At 39.8% G+C, this 13,381-nt stretch overlaps 1 long non-coding RNA gene across 4 annotated transcripts in view; it reads left to right on the top strand.

Moving 5' to 3' along the window:
- LOC134476169 (uncharacterized) overlaps positions 1-13,381 on the top strand; it is a 106,590-nt gene that overhangs the window by 72,246 nt on the left and 20,963 nt on the right. For all 4 annotated transcript variants that reach the window (XR_010047741.1, XR_010047742.1, XR_010047740.1 and 1 more), the window contains one exon: positions 6,174-6,372. This is a non-coding gene — a long non-coding RNA (uncharacterized LOC134476169). The remainder of the gene's footprint in view (positions 1-6,173; positions 6,373-13,381) is intronic.

Raw genomic sequence — 13,381 nt, 5'->3', positions numbered from 1 at the left:
CAAGGTCCCACAATACTAGGGTTACAACATCAAGGCTGATTTCACATTTATTTACGACTCTTTCTTCGAGCCAAATGTGGTGGTGCATGCTATAATCCTAGCACTGAGGCAGGCTTATTATGAACTTGAGCCCAACTTGGGTACCTTAGTGACTTAAAAAGACCCAGTCCCAAAACCAAACAAGCAAACAACATCCCCTGCAAGCAGTGCACTGTGCTGAGAGTAGTGGATGGCAACTGTATCCCAGGAACTGACAGAGTCAGCAGTTGGTAAGGGAGGTGAGTCCGTACTGTGGTTTTGCACACAAACGTGCAGAACTACAGGAGGCAGACAGAGCCAACAATCCTTCAGTGTTCAGAAGAAATCCCAGCAAATTATACACTTAGGTGGCTTCACCATAAAAGTCCAAGAGTGTGATAAGGGAAGAGTCATCCAGTCCCAGTGAACTGCAAGCAGTTGGGAAGTAGGCTAGGGGACATTCTTCTGAGCTGTGACAATCTGGACTTCACCCAGGTGGCTGCCATAATCCACTCCTAAGCCTAAATATGAATGAGTAGAAACTCCCCCTCTGGTCCAACCGGCAGAGCAACCTTAACCCAGTAGCACAGGCAGGCAAGCATCATTGTGGTGGAGAACAGAGGAAGCTATGCCAGGTCCAGGAGGTGGCCAGTTATACATGGGTCTGGGTGGACCCTGTGCTTTATCTACCTGAGGGTGCCACAGCAATCAGGACAGTGCTGAAGAAACAAACACAAAAAGCAGAAGACACCCATATTGTTGTTAGTTGATCTCCCAGGCCCCACATCCATAGGAGGAATTATAAAGAACAAAGCAGAAATTAATGCAATTGAGATGAAGAAAACAACACAAAGAATTAATGAACTGAACAATTGGTTCTTTGAATAAATAAACAAAATTGATAAACTCCTAGCCAATCTTATCATGAAAAGAAAAGAAAAAACTCAAATTCAGTAATTACAAATGAAAAGGGTGAAATTAATACAGATCTTGTGGAATTTCAGAAGATCATAAATACTTACTTTGAAAATATTGGCACAGGCTGAAAAACACAGAGGTAAACAATGGATTCCTAGAAATGTATGAGTTACCAAATATGACTCAAGAAGACATAAAAATTTTGAATAACTGAATATCAGGCACTGAAATTGAAAATGGAAATAAAATTTACCAAAAAAAGAAAAGCTCAGATCCCAATGGACCCATAGCTGAATTCTATAAGAAACGTAGAAAAGATTCAATGAAAATACTCTTAAAATTTTTTGATGAAATGGAAAGGGAAGCATTTATGTCTAACTCATTTGTGGAAGCAAGTATTACTCTGATGTGAAATCCAAGGAAAGACTAAACCAAAATGTAAACTATAAGCAAATCTTCCTAATGAACATTGTTGCAAAACTTCTCAGTACTAGTGAGCAGAATGCAGCAGATCATCAAGGTTAAACAACATGACCAAGTGGGATTCATCCCAGGAATGCAGAGCTGGTTCCACATATGCAAATCTATAAATGTGATACACAATATCAACAGAATCAAAGATAAAAATCACATGATCATTTCAATAGGTGCAGAAAAAGCTTTTGATAAAGTGCAACTCTTATTCATAAGAAAAATCCTACAGAATATTGGAATAGATTGACTTCGCCTCATTCAGCTAAAAGCCACTTATGACAAACCAAGAGACAACATTATTCTAAATAGACAAAAACTGAAAGGTCTCACTCTGAAGTCAAGAAAAAGACAAAGATCTCCAATATGACCATACCTATTGAATATGGTTCAAAAAATGTTAGCCATAGCAATTAGGCAAAAGAGAGAAAAAAAGGAATAAGAATATCAAATTAATAAGTCAAATTATCATTATATGCAGATGATATGCTAAGCTACATAGAAGATCTCCAAAACTCCATCAAAATACTATTACAGCTAATGAGAAAATTCTGCAACATAGCTGAATATAACAATTCAAAACTCAAGAGCATTCCTGTACACAAACAACAAACTGACTGAGCAAGATATAATGGAAACAACACCTTTCACAGAAGCATCCAAAAAGATGAAATACTTAGGAATCAAACTATCAAAAGATGTAAAGGATCAATACAATGAAAATGATAGCACTCTAAAAAGGGATATTGAAGCAAATACCAGAAATAGGAAAACTATCCTTTACTTTTTGATAGGAAGAACTACATAGTTAAAATGGCCATACTCCCAAAACTGTTATACAGATTTAATGCAATCCCAATCAAAGTACAATTAGCCTAGTTCACAGATCTATAAACACCATATCTAAATTAATTTGGCAACAGAAGAAACCTAAAATAACAAAGGTAGTCCTGGGCAATAAAGGTAAAGAAGGAGACATCACAGTCCCAGCCTGAAATTGTACTACAAAGCTGCTATAATAACATAAGCATGACACTGACAAAGAAACAAACAAATAAACAAAAAAACCCAAATAGACATGAGGATAAATGGAACACCACAGAAGATGCTGACACAACTACAAACAATCTCAGCCACCTTATATTTGACAAAAGTGTGAAACATATTCACTGGAAGAAAGCCTTCTTAATAAATGGTGCTGGAACAATTGGCTCTCTACATGCTGAAGACTAAAATTAGAGCTATGTCTGTCACCATGTACTAAATTAAAGTCAAAATCTATAAAAAATTAAACATTACAATAGAATCTGGATGACAAGGTAGGTAGAAACCCTGAAGACATAGAATTAGGCAAAGTGTTCATGAGCAAAACACAAACTGCACAAGAAGTACTTCAAAGAATCAACAACTGGGATCTCATTAAAGATTTCAAACTTCAAGAAAATCACCAGCAAAGTGAAAAGAAAATCCTCAGAGTGGAAAACAATTTTAGCCAGCAGTCCCTCAGACAAAGGACTTCTAAATAGAACATAAAGAATGTAGAAACATCAAGCTACCATATTCAAAGACCCAATCCAAAAATGGGTATCAGAGATATACAATCACTGCCCAGATGAAGTAATACAAATGGCAAATAAATACATGAAAACATATTCATCATCACTGGGCACTCAGGAAATGCAAATTAAAAGTACATTAAAATCCCATCTCATTCCAGAAAGAATGGCTGCCATAAGAAATCAACTAATAACAAATGCTGGAGGGCTGTGGGGAAAAAGGAACCCTTCTCCACTGTTGGTGGGAGTATAGACTGATACAAGTAGTGTGGAGATTCATCAAAAAAGTAGGACAAGAGATCCCACTCAATCCAGCTATTCCACTTCGGTGCATTTTCCCAGAATAATTGAAAGCATCATGCCATAGCAATATATGCGTACCTATGTTTGCAGCACCATGACAGGATATACACTTACACTTCCAGGTTGAGCATGCATTCTCAGGGGACGAGAAATTCCCAAAAACTTTGGGAGTTTAAGAAGAGTCCTTCGCTGGGTAACCAGGGAGAAGAGCACAAGGGCCAGGCCAGCAATGGATTTGTGGGAAGTGGTTGACAGAGTAGGGAACAGTTAGCAGGCAGGAACTGAGGTGTGGGCAGGAATAGTTCTGGGTGTTGGGCAGGGAGCATGGACTGAGGCATAGCCAAGGGTGGGTTGGGACCACCCTGTAGGCAGATACCAGGTTTTCTGGGTTAATGTGCAGTAAATGTGGTCAGCATGGTGGGCCTGGAACGGGGTTGAATTCAGAGGCTTAGTGGTTGATATTGTGGAAATTGGCCATACCTACCCAAGATTGATCAGATAGCATGATGGAAATAATCCCTAAACTTTGTATCAGTCCTCATTCACCCAGTCTGTTAGAACAAGATGGAGGCTTTTAGGGCTCTGTATGTGTGTGCATTTTTAGTCTTCTTAATTGCTTTCAAAAATGGATCATTTAGACATCTCAACAACTTTTTTCCTGGATCCAGTAGGGAAGCATCCAATTATGTTTTACATTGAGATTGTTTTGGAGGAGATGCCCTGGGCAATACATAAATATGTAGGGAAGAATCAGCAGTACACAGCAGTAAAATAGCCTCATTCCTAATTCTGTTTCTCAGTCTTGTGCCCAGGTATAAATTGTGACTTTCTCCTATGATTCTCCAGGTGCAGTGTGTGTGTGTGTGTGTGTGTGTGTGTGTGTGCCAGAATTATTCATTTAATAAATATTGTCGAGTCATTCCGTAATCACTGTTTTATGTGTTGTGGCTAAGAATTGAATGAAAGAGACCAAGTTCCCTGGTCTCACATAACTTCCATTTCACTTGGAAGGCTGAGTAAGGGTGCACAAGGAAATAGAATTCCTGACACATGAGGCTTTGGTGAGCACAGAGGGAAAGGCGGAAGGGACCTGAGAACAGTCTTCCCCATGGCTGCCTGCTCCCCACTTTTTTCTCACACTGGGCCTCTCCTCTCCTTGTCAGCCATGCCCTTGTCACAGAGATTGCTAGACACAGCCTGTCCTCCTTCACCATGGAGCCTCAGCTCTGATACTGGGCACACACGACTGCTGCTGGGAGGGTTTAGGGTCCTTGGCGTTGGGAGCTTGAAAGTCTCAACAGCTTCACATGTGAGTGCTTTGCTCCTTTTCAACTGCACCCCTCCAGTCTGGGATCCATGGTCTGGGCAACTTCAGATGCATGGGTGCCCTGGAAAGGATACTGAGGAATGTGGCTACTGATTGCATCTATACTGACTTAGATTCTGTGTAGGGAGAAATGGCATCTTTTACAGTTCTTCCTAACCTTGAAAGTGGTTTAGCATCTAAATGACTCTGCATTTCATTTCAGTTTGTTGCTAGACTGTTTATATACTTAGTTCTTTTTGTTTCCTCCACAGCCCCTTTTGGCATTTTAGACAAGGGTCTCACTCTGTAGACCAGGCTGGCCTGCAATTCCCTATGTACCTCGCTCTCCTCAAACATAGGTTCTACCTGCCTCGGCCTCCTGGATGCCGTGATTACAGGCAACCACCATCAAGCCTGGTTTATTTCCTCTTTACATTTATTGATAACATTTCTGAATGAAATTATGAATTCTGTAAGATTTCTAAAGAAGAAACTCAGATACAAACTCAGATACTCACCAATCCATGAGTCAGATTTATCCAATACTCACTTTTCCCTTTTTCTTTACGGTTCTATATTCTCATATGTGTACCATTAATTGGTTTTGCCTTCTGAGAGTATCATGTGAATATTACTACCATCTACTAGGGCCCCCTCTCAAAAAACAACCTGGTGTATGCATTTCATAATAAAAGATCATTTTTGTGCAGTAATTACCAGAGTTGGGAAATCTGTCACTTTCCTACGCTATTATCTAACACAAAATCCACATTCTTATGTAACTGATTTTCACAGTGTTGTCTTCTATATGTTTTATGTTCCAAGTTCCAATCTAGGATCATGTCTTGGTCTAATGGCCACATCCCTTTAGTAGTGACCCGCAAAAATTATTTAGTATTTGGTTTTCATAATCTTGACATTATGAAGCAAGAAATCTAGGTATTTTGTTGAATTTTGAGAGTGTCTCTGAAGTCAGTTTTTCTTCTGGCAACATGCAACTTAATAATTGTTAGGCAGCCTGAGGGACTCGATGATCTGACACTTTTGATGGCCAGGTTAAAATTAGATTTAGGAGGTGGAGGACTTAAAGAGGTTTGTGGACACACACTAAAATTATGTAAAAGATTTAACTTGAGGAACCATTATATTTGAGGACAAGTATAGTAAATGGTGATATTAATAAGAATATCAAATCTGACATACATACTAGAGCTAAAAGAGACAAAAGAAACAGAAAACAAACCATGATTTTAAAAAACTTTGCAAAGTACAGATATTGAGAATTTGTATAGTTGAAAAAATGTAGAAATTATTTCAGAATTAATAACTTGAAAGGAATACACTCACCATCAAAACCACTGCTATATGTAGTTTTAGGCAGTAGGGTTTGGTGTATTTGAATCAATGATTACATTAGGAATTAAGATATATTTTAAGACAAACACATTTCATTTTGATTTGGAATACCAAAGTGAATAATGAAGGTGATTTTCAAGTCTGAAATTTTAGTGTGGTAGAGAGTAAATGCAGTTAGTATATTTAGAATGTCTGATTCCCCTAATGTTTCCTGGTCTTCAAACCTGACAAAGAGTTGTTCTCAGATCTTAGGAGAATAATACAGCACTTAAAAAGGAAGATGCAGCCCAGCAGCCCTGCACTGGAGGCCAAGATGGAGAAGACCTCCATGGACTCCATCATCTTCTTGTTGCTGTGCTACATGAGGTGGAGAGTGACCCACATACTGCAGAACACCAGCATGCTGAATGTCAGGAACTTGGCTGCATTGAATGGGTCAGGTAGGTTCTTCACCATGAAATCCACCATAAAGATGAACAGGGTCAGGGAGTCCAGGTATCCCAGGACACAGTAGAAGGCAGTGAGGGATCTCTTTCTGCATATGGTGATGATGTAGCCATGCTCAGAGTTTGTGTCTATGTCAATTCAGCGTAGATTTGTCCCCATCCAGATGATGCAGAGAGTGAGTTGGATCAGGGAGCAAATGGGGATGATGGAATTTGATGCCCATGTTACCAGAAACTGCTTCATTCTTCTGCCTGGACCAGTGATTTTAAATGCAAGCAGCACAGTAATGGTTTTGACCAAGACAGTGGAAACAGCCACAGTGAACACAAATCTGAATGTGATTTTCTGGAGGTTACAGGTGGCTGTGTTGGATGGCCAATGAAGGAAAGGGCACAGGGGAAGCACAGGAGGAAGATTAGCAGGTGGTACTGAGAATCAGATTATTGAGCTGCACAATGGGAGTGTCTCAGTGCTTTAACAAGACTGCTAAGGTCAAAGCTGGGAGGACAGAAAAACTCAGAGCTATGTGGATCAGAGCCATCCTTAGGGAATTCTCAAAGAATAGGAAGTCCATAACCTTGGGGATATAGTGATCTCTGTTTCTGTTTGGGTATTCAGGCTTTGCACATCTTGTGCATTGTTTTGCATCTAGAGAAAAAGCAAAGATTCAGCATTTCTTTTTCAGAAATTTTCAGTTTTATCAAGTTGATAGAATTCACTACATTTGCGATATCACTCCAAATACACAGTGGTTAACATACAGATTGAGGTATACCAAATGGTATTTCTATATGCTTGACGCATAAATAACTTTTCTAACTATCTAAATATCATATGAAATGATTCAATTGGTGTTTCCACCATATTCAGCAGAATTGGGTGAGAAGTCATGTCATCCTCTGACTCAGTGAGGTCACCAGGATTGTGATCTCCTCTCAATGCTTCTTTATACTCTCTGCAGTGTTCCTCAAAATAAGCTCTGTATTGGCACAAAATTCAGTGAGACAATCTATTTCAAATATTTCCCTCATTACTAGTCAGATGGAAATTTGTGTAATCCTGATACAACTTGAATATTATAATTGCTATATTGTTATCCATTTATCATTTGTCTAATCTATCACCCTGTCTGATTGGACAATGGTTTCATGGCCTTATATTTTAATTTTCATATGGTGATTCTTGTAATATTCCTTACAGCTCTCAAATTTAAATATTCTCACAGACATACTCGACAACCTAAGTTTTATAATTATCTATAGCAGTTTCTGTTTTTATTTTCTATTTTATATTTTTATTTCTCTGTGACTTTTTTTTATCAGTTTTTCCATATAAATATTGAAAAAATGAATTGAAAATATTTTCATTTTGAATTTAGTTGTCTTACTGGCTTATAACTCTTTGGAGAGCAATTTGTATTTTAATTCTGTTACTTAAGAACAGTGTGTTTTTAAAGCTTTAATTTTTAAAGTTTAAAATTTCCAAATGTTAAAGCTGAAAGTTAGCTTTGTTCCCCCTTGCATTACATATACCATTTGACATAACTGACAGTGTTCACATTAATGATGAAAATAATACTATGTGCAAAATTAGTGACATGGCACACAATGTAATGCAACCGTTCTAAAACAGGTTGTCCACTTTATCCATTCATTTAAGTCCCTAAAATGTACATTATTGTTAGATATTGCAAATATACAGCAAAAAAGGAAACATTTGTATGCTTGAAATTTGTAAGGGAAAAGTTGGTTTTGAGACTTTCAAGCATCCACAGGAAATTTTGAGAAATACCCATGCTTTGACTCATAGGCCTTCGTCCTGGGTCACTGTAAGATTTCAGATTTGCTCAGTCTCTCTCAGCAGTGGATATAAACATAGCTGGTGATGGAAATCAGCACTTCAGTTTAGGATAATAGAATCAGCACTGCCGGACAAGAATATGTACGTGGTGACTGTAACTATAAATGGGTGTACTGAAAGAATGAATCTGTAGATGAGTGGGAAACAGTGCTCCACTCTGATCCCCTGGGAAATAGGCTCAGCTTCCCATCACTGAGAAGTTGTTAGAGGGAACAGTTATCACAGTGACATTCTCCATTATTTACCTGTCTGATTGGAAATGTGTCTCTCTGAGCAGGAAACACAGGTAAAGCAACAGACTGATCTTCCTTCCTGAGGAATTTTTCTGAATCCCGGACCACAGCTCTGACTACACACTGATTGAGGAGTCTAAGAGGAAGAGAGAAGCACAGGTTATGATTTTTACACATTATAGGCAGAGTAAATGTGATGTACACATTTCCAGGTTAAAAAAAACAGGTAGAGGGGTTGGGGATTTAGCTCAGTGGCATAAGCACCTGCCTTGTAAAGCAGGCAGTCGTGAGTTCGATCCCTGGTACCAATAAAAAGGAAAAAGACAAAAAAAAAACAGGTAGATTTTGGTCCTTTATTAGGAACTGATCATGACTTCTTTTCTCACCATGTGCCATGTTTGTATGACCTAGCTATTGAATTGAGGATCACAATGGTTACCTTTCTATTGTTTTTGAAACTTTGTGTCAGTCACTACAGTATCACTTTATTATGTTAAATGAGACATCCCCATATTATTCTCTCTTGCCCCATTCCTTTAGAGGCATGTTCCCAAGCAGTAAAAAAAAAAAAAAAAAAAAAAAGAGGCCTTGTACTCCTGAGGGGATTTTTATCAGGCCATTGTACTTGTTCAGATATAAGTTTATGTTCTAGGAAAAAAAGTGCAGTGAGATGATAATTTGTCTCAACACTGACAGTAATTACTGAGAAAAACAATGAATAAATCAACAAAGCTTTGCCAACATGGAAATACTGGAGAAATTTGTAGAGTTCCAAAGTGTTGCAATCCAGCTGAAAATGCTGCCATGATTTCTGCAGTGATAGCAGCAAATTTGCTGTGTGTCTGGCAGTCATATTTAGAGAGATACTTCTCTGTTCCACAGCCAAAGCAGAGTGTTCCACAAGGTGAAGTAGTCACTGGCAATGGAATTGTAGATGTGGAAACTCAACATCCACATAGTAGATGTGGAAACCCAGCCAGCAGTCCTTGTTTTTCTCTTAAATGGCAAAGTAGAAAACCAATTCTTACTGGTGGTTCTTCCAAAACCAGATTTTCAATTAAAAATTGTATCCATTCCACAAATTGTAACTAGAAAATGGTAGAATATGGTTCATTTTCTATTTTTGCTAACAGAGATATTTGATGCCACAAAAGACAAATATACTAGGAGACTGTAAGATTATTTTCCACGGTGATACCTGCTACATTATGGGTGAAACTTGAACAAATTGCCCAACATGAAATAATCCAGACAGAAACTATCAGAAATCATATAGACTCATTCATGGGATATATTCTGAGTAGACAAATCAATAGCATCAAAAAGTAGACTAGTGCTTTCCACAAATGGAAGGAGGAAATGGGACAAGCTATAGGTAATAGGTGGTAGTGAAAATATGTTGGCTTCCTAGAGAATTTAACAAGAAACAAGAAAATCAGCTTTGTCCAGTGATCATGTGTTTTGGTGCACTGATTTTATTTCAACTACACTTATAGAGGACATGTGCATTTAAAAATATTGGACATTTAGTTGTCACAAGAACAGAAAGTTAATTGCACCTTCAATATCCAACATTTTTAAAATGAGTATTGGGATACTTCAGTAAAGTGATACTTTATAGGCCTGGAACATATAAAAGAAATTTCCATTAATCATAGGAAATTATGATTGAAATACATACCTGCTATCTAGAAGACCATTCACAGAAAAAAATTCAGAGGCTGTGCTCATATTAGGACATGCACAAGTGTAGAAGGAGGTATTTTTACAGTATTATAGCCATGCTAAATTTGACTGGATTTTTTACAAAAATAAGAGTGCTCAAAAAAAAATTTCTGAGTGGATAACAGAACACAGAGAGCAAAGTTGGCCTTCCACTTTTGTGAAATGCAATTGGGGCCTTTATTCTGCCCCATACTCTCATGGACACACAGGTTCCCGGAAGTTTATCTGGGATTAAGATTCTTCTCTACCATCGACTCCTACCTCCCTAACTGTGGCACATGAGAAGAATGAGTAGCTGTCATCTAACCATAGATTTCACATGAACGAAGTAATAGCCAGAAAATGGTCCATTTCATGCTTTTGGTAAAGATAGAGAAAGAGATAAAAGGGAAAGAAATTCAAAATTAACAGTCAAGGAAAAAAATGACAGACAAGAAGTTGCCCTTACAGAGACAAACAACAAAAGTTCTACCTCATAAGTCAGCAGTTCAGTATCATTTATTTCTATTGCATGCTTTTTGTTAAAATTACATGTTAATGATGTCAGGAGAAACTGCTAAGGATAGAGACAGGCAATGAATCAAACTGCACACTGAATGTTTTTTTCTTTTTCTTCCAATAAATTTGGCTGTGGATCTCAGCTCTGGTTGAATTCATCCTTAGACATATTTTAACCATGTGTTTGTCCAAAGTGGACAACTAGATTGGACCCCTGGAATTTAATATTAGTATCAGCCAATAGCTAAGGTTCTCAGACGCCTATGGCTGGAACACCATAAGAAGTCTCAGAAGCAAGCCCTGAGGCAGCAGTGATTTAATTTATTTGAAGTATCTTCTGCTTAATAATGGGATATAAAACATGAGGAATTCTATCATTTGTTACAGAGAGGAGAGAAGAATAAAAGTGAAATATGGTGGAAGGATCAGGAAGCAAGAGAACCTAAGAAATCACCAGTATGCCCTCCTGCCATGTCTTTACAATTTTAAAAGCAGTTCTCAAGATGCACGAACCCCAGCATAACAAGGATGTACGCAGACTGAATCCCACAGAGTCATAGTCATTTGTAATACACACACCCAGAAAGACAGAGAGAGAGAGAGAGAGAGAGAGAGAGAGAGAGAGAGAGAGAAGGAGGGGGAGAGAGAGAAGTGGGGTAGAGTGGAACTAGGGTGTTCCTTAGGCTCAAGGGAGTTGCCTGAGGCAGGTTAGAGTTAGGGTTAGGCTTACAGTTAGGGAAAATTAGGGTTTTAGTGTTCAGGGTCACATTTCAGTGCGCCAAGTGACAGTCCATGGTGTCGAGATGACACAGGGGTCTGGGCTCACCTTAAAGACACACACGTGTCCTGCTTCCCCAAACTCGCCCTAAACACACACACACATGTCCCGTCCCCCAACTTCACACTAAGAGACACACACATGTCTTAGTCTCCAGACTCACTCTAAAAATTCACACATGTCCTCTTCCTCAGTCTCACCCTAGAAACACACCCAGGCTCCATTCCCCAACTTCACACTATAACACTCACACACACCCAGTTCTCCCACTTTACATTAAAACACACACACACAAATCAGTGTCAGACTCTAGCTAAAACTTTCCTAGTGGGACATCTTTCCATTTGGTGGTTCACTGTGTGTTCAAAGTCTTTGTGATTTTTTTTTTCTTTTCCTGGCTCGGGGCTGGCCAGCCACTTTCAGAGATTTTGAAATAAGAGAATAGTGGTCACCCAGCCATGCTCCTCCCAGCTCAGCTCCGTGCAGCTCAGCTCACTGGACTGTGAATGCATCCATCCGGCTGTTGGGATTCCTCTGTGTGTCTGTCAGTCACAAACCCACTTAAGTCCCTTTGCCACTTTTTTGCTCTCTGGCCCATGTTGTAGCTTGGCATAAGTGACAGTGTCTATCTTGTGCCCAGCACTTCATTTTACTAGTGCCCTGGATTTGATGCAGGAAAATAGAAAATGACTTACTGTACAAGTCCCATGAGAAAAGCAGAATGAGAAAAGTGAAAACCTGCTCAACAAAAGGAGGAGGATACAGGTGTCAGTCAATAGAAAATGAATGAAGGATTCAAGTCAAAGTGTTTCGAACTGTATATCTTTTGTGATTCTCTCTTTAAAAGACTCTGTCACTTTCCAGTTCACTCTGATGCCATTGGCTATTCCTTCCTCTGGGCACCAGAGGGCTCAGCTCGAAATCCAGCACTAGCCAAAGATCCAGAACTTGATGGAGACAGAGAGAGGCAGAGAAAGACATCACAGACACGGCACATGACACATTCATTCTAGGATGGACCTGTCGCATCATTGGCTGCACGGGAGTCAGGATGGCACCCCCTTTGGAGTGCTAGGCATAGGCTTAGGCCTAGGCTTAGGGTTAGGCTCAGCATTAGGGCTTTAGTTTGTGGAAGTGAGGGAAGGTGCTCTCACACCAGCTTTTCTGGGGCCAGCATTTTCCTAGGGCTGCCTGTGGACTCACATGAGTGCCTAGTGTTTTCTCCCCATCTCTCTTTCCTCCCATAAGAGGATGGAATTAGCTGTGCAGAATGCCATCTTATCCAAGGATCACACCACGTTTCCTCTGGTTCTCATGACTCATGATACCATAAGAATCAACTTGTTCTCTGAGATGCTAACCACTGCCCTGCAAAGAGGAGCCAGAGTGCCCAGCAGCCCTGGCCTGACATGCCTGGCTATACAGCACAGCACAGCACAGCACAGCACAGCACAGCACAGCACAGCCCTCCTTGCACTGCAGGGGCTGCCTTCTGTAGCTATCTTCTTGCCCCTAGAAGTTGGAAGGCATGGAAGCTCTCCTTGGGGTTGTCAGAGCACCTGAACCCTGGAAGTGCCTCTTGGGATGTGAATGTCCCCTTTACCCACCAGGTGACACTGTCTCATTTGGGTAGAAGAGTGGCAGACAGGGAAACCAATGAAATGGTAGTGAGGGCTATTTCTCTCTCGCAGGTGACCACATGGTGTGGCATTCCATCAGTGCAGGAAGAGATCATCTGTTGGCTCAGATTGATGGGTATATCTCTATTATGCAGGGCTTCCTGTGTCGGGCTGAGGCTTCGTTTGGAGTCTGGAGGCCACTAAACTCCATTCCAAACTCTGGTGGCTGCTGCTGGACACCACTCTGAGATGCTCTCTCTTGGCTATATATATGTATCCCTGCCTGTTCCTGG

Source organism: Cavia porcellus, unplaced genomic scaffold (assembly GCF_034190915.1).
Source record: "Cavia porcellus strain 051 isolate PalLab524CR breed Dunkin Hartley unplaced genomic scaffold, mCavPor4.1 scaffold_5, whole genome shotgun sequence".
NCBI classification, from domain to species: domain Eukaryota; kingdom Metazoa; phylum Chordata; class Mammalia; order Rodentia; family Caviidae; genus Cavia; species Cavia porcellus.
The sequence above is the reverse complement of the archived record's forward strand: the minus strand, read 5'-3'. Positions and strand labels throughout refer to the sequence as shown.